Here is a 4,338-nt window from a genome sequence, read left to right as displayed (position 1 = left end):
GTAAGTCCAAATGGGACCTGAAGATTTATTCACCCCCTTCTTTACAAATATTAACAGAAAAGCTTGGTGCAATACTTACTGCCCTTCGGATGCAACCTCTACCTGCAACTCCCGTCTCACACTTTCCATGGTTTCTGGAGACTTGAGTAAGCTGGTGATGGGTCGATATGATAAAGGGTAACCACCATAGTAGAACTTTCATTGCAGGGCTTCTGGGCCCCTCAGGTGCACATATTCTTCTGTGGAAACAATGGCTATGCTTGCCTTGCCACCACCTGGGCAGGAATCTGCACATTGACGTATGTGGTACCTCCTTTCTCCTATGCAGCTCTTTCCCTGTCATCTAATATACCTGTTTACCAAAAAAACAGATTTAAGAGAGGCTTTGGGCTGGCAGATCTCCTAGTGGGACTCAGGATCACTGTTGGAGTGGGAATGGGAGCAATGGCATTAGACAACTATATCTTCAGTACAACAACTTTCTTCCCTGTATCTCCAGTGGCTTGATGTACTCACTGAACAAATAACTGGACTGCAACAAGAAATAGATACCCTTGCAGCCATATTACTCCCAAACCACAAGTGGTTAAACCTCCTGATAGAAGAGAAAAATGGAATATGTCTAGCCCTGGGAGAAGAATGCTGTTTTTATACAAACAATCTGGGATAATCATGAATGGGGTAAAAAGACTATGCACAATAGCCAGTCTGGGTGGCAGTGATAATCCAGAAACAGGGGCCAACCTCTCCCCGTATTTCAAATGGCCCCTCCCACTAGCTGGCCCTCTCCTCCTCTTCCTATGGCACGCCTGTTCAGCCCCTACACCCTTAACACACTGACTGGATTGTCTCTTCTTGTATAGAAGCTATACAATTCCAACTGCGTCTCCAAAGCTATCAGTGCCTTAATCTAAAAGATATAAAAGAAAATTTGCCCCTTAGAAAAGTTAAGAGGGCATCAATGGGGGGGAAATGAGATGTAAGAACCCAGAGCCCATTGGGAAATAACATTACAAGAGTATTATCTTGAGAAGCAGCTGCCTGTAGGAAAGACCTTATCCCCTTACCACTTCGGCTTCTGTAAGCATGCTTCCTGCTTGAGACCACCTCTCAGTCTTCAGTTATGTAAGCTATGAATTTTTAATCCACCAATGACAGAAGAGATCCGAAATGATGCTAGATTGCCTATAAATATTGTAAGAAACTGTGAGTTAGTCTCAGGCTTTGGAGATTACTCCCCTGAATCAGTGGCAGCACCAATAAAGCCCTTGATTCTCCACTCAGTCTCTGGTGCTATTGTGGAAATACTCTTTGAACAGCCAAGAGACCAAGCATTCACCCAGGAGTCAGAAAGCTCATTCATTCCTTACTCATGTATGAGGTCCTAGAAGCAGCAAAGGATTTTATATTTTTCTGGGCCTCGAACTGAAGTACAGATGGGAATTAAATAGGCATTTTGTGGGGTGCAGACAGTAAATGTTTGTTAAATTCTTATTTTATGGCTCTGTGTGTGTGTGTGTGTGTGTGTGTGTGTGTGTGTGTGTGTGTGTGTGTGTGTGTGTGATCATTTTATAGCTGATCTCTGAGCTTTATGTTTCTTTTCATGATGGGCCATGTTATCTCAGGAAAATTTCTTCCTGAGTTCCCTTGGTCATCATAGCTTACAATGTAGATAGCCTGAGTGTGGATCAGGACATCCACCACCTTTCGATCTATAGCTGGGCAGGCTAATTGGGCTAGGATTCGGTTAAATGGTCATTATACAAAAACAGATATCACCAACAGAACCTTAAATATTTGACATGTTTGATCTACACTTTTCTTAGACTAATTGGACCAAGTGCCTCATTAAACCACTTGGTGAGCTTTCGATTCTCTTAGTTTTACATCTTTACCAACAGTTAAACATAAGTGAGTGGAAATCATCATAGATCTTCAAGATATTACAGAGTAATAAAATATCTCAGGGTAGTGAAAACACCCCAGAGCAATAATGACATCTTTGATCTGTCAGGGTTACATTTCAAGGTATCTACCCAGTAAGTAAAACAAAGGAAACTTCAAATGCCCTAAGCTTACAAGAACATTATGTAAAAATATGGTTCACTACAAGAATATAACTTTTCCTTATCAGTGCCTTTACTGAATGCAGTGATTCCTGTAACATTGTTAAACTCTCTCTCTCCCTCTCTCTCTCTCGCTCTCTCTCTCTCTCTCTCTCTCTCTCTCTCTCTCACATACACACACACACACACACACACACACACACACACACACACACACGCACACACCATTTTGGGCCAACATTCACTGCTGTTTTAAAAGCAGACATATAAACACAAAAAAGTATGGACTTTCTTTTTTATTATTCTGTTTATTTCTTTGTTTAGAGACAAGGCTTCATCCTCTCAGGCTGGCCTCAAATTCACAGCACTCCTGCCTCAGCCTCCCGAGCACAGTGCTTATGCTCTATCACACCCAGCTGGTTTTCCAAGGATGTTTTACCTGTAATTTTGAGGAATTTCCTTTTCAAACTCCAGATAGTGCTATGTCTGCTGCACTTCCTTTTACAAATTCTTTTAAAATCTTCATTTATGAAGCAAGTCTGATTCATTTTCTGTGATCTAAGAGAAAAAAAGATGATGCTTTATTTTTAAAATTCTGTCCTCAGCATTTTCTGGGTTAGAAAGGATCACGATTTTAAGATGACTTCCTGCCCTACTCTTTTTTGGGTGCATTCCATCCACTTTTTCTCATCTTGTGGGATAGCTTTCTGTTCTTCCCGCTGCTGTCCAACAATTTGCCAAGGAGAAATGGTTTTCTTTGGAAGAACATACTTGCTTCTGTTTGTTTTAGCTTGGAAGACCAGTGAGCAAAACTGCTTAGTCAACTGCCCAGTTCCAGGGTTAGATTAGGAAGATGCCAGACCATAATAGCAACCAACTGTTAACCCTTTATGACCATGTTCAAGGATCTGTGACTGCCAGCAAAAACTCTGGGTCATGAACCAATTTTTCTAGAAACAAAACAAAGGCACAAAGGTACTTCAGCTGTGGCACACCATTTTGCATCTTAGAAAGAAAAAAGTCCTATGTTTGACCAAGGGAAATAGGATCACTCTTTTAAACAAGCACTGTGTCCTTTGAATTCAATGCCACAAGAATTTAATGTCAGAACTCTTGGCAGAGTAATTACTAGTATGTATACTTTGTTGATGCTGAGAAACTAAACATAATTGAGAATTGTTGCAAAACACTTGGTTATCTTGAATTACAGAGAACAATGACTAAAATACATTTGTTTGGTTAGTTTCCTGTCAACGACCAGATGAAACTAGACACGTATTCATGATTTGATTAAGTAGGAAGAGTTCTTAGGTTACTTGGAAAAATAGAGAATCTTAATATAGGGTTCAGATGAAAACAAGCAAATTCTATCTTTGCTTTGGAGACCTTAGAAACAGAAAGCACAGTAGGCCATTCCAGCCCTTCACAGTCCTCTTAACCCTACCTGCTCCCATCCTTAGCACTCATCTCTAACCCTGGGTCTACAGAATGGTTTTCTCTGGATTTCTATCGTCCCTCATTCCCTTGTTGGTCATTCCTTGTTTCAGATTTTCCCTCTTTTTTTCTCCAAAGTGAGCTATGAGTTCCCTCATACCTTCACATAAGCCCATGTCTCACACTCCTGGTGAATTGACCACCAAATCTCTACAATGCTAGCTCAGTAGAGAAGGCAACGTGCAACCTCCTGAAGCCTGAGATGCACATCGTATAAATCATGATAAAAAATGTAACTTTACTTTTGTTTCCTGTAGCCCTTTAAAATTGATTAAAGGCAAGAGAGGGCTATGCTTTTCTTTTCCTTAAGAAATATTAAGGCTGGCATGATGGCTCATTGGGTAAAGGCACTTGATGCACAAGCCTGGTAACCTGAGTTCAATCCTTGGAGCCCACATAAAAGATGAAATCATGAAATTTGCAGGTAAATGATGGAACTAGAAACTGTTATACTAAGGGAAGTAACACAGACTCAGAAAAAAATCAACATTTGTTCTTCCTCATATGTGGATCCGAGAACCAAACCCTGATAAGTGAGTGTGTATCCAGACATAACTACAAGAACCAGGATAATGGAAAGGAACCAGGGAGGTAAAGGAAAAGAAAGAACCTGAAAGAGAAGAACAGTAGGAAACAGGCTTTAATAAGGGAGATATGGGTAAAAGTTGGGTTAGTTTAAGGGATGTGGGAAGGAAGGTTATACAAGTAACCTAGGGGATACAGGGAAAGAAGGAGCTCAAGAGAGGTAGGACCATAGGAGAAGGGTATTATTAAGGGA

The sequence above is a fragment of the Nannospalax galili genome, unplaced genomic scaffold (assembly GCF_000622305.1).
Source record: "Nannospalax galili isolate Female #2095 unplaced genomic scaffold, S.galili_v1.0 scaffold202, whole genome shotgun sequence".
NCBI lineage: Eukaryota > Metazoa > Chordata > Mammalia > Rodentia > Spalacidae > Nannospalax > Nannospalax galili.
This window is presented reverse-complemented; position numbering follows the sequence as displayed.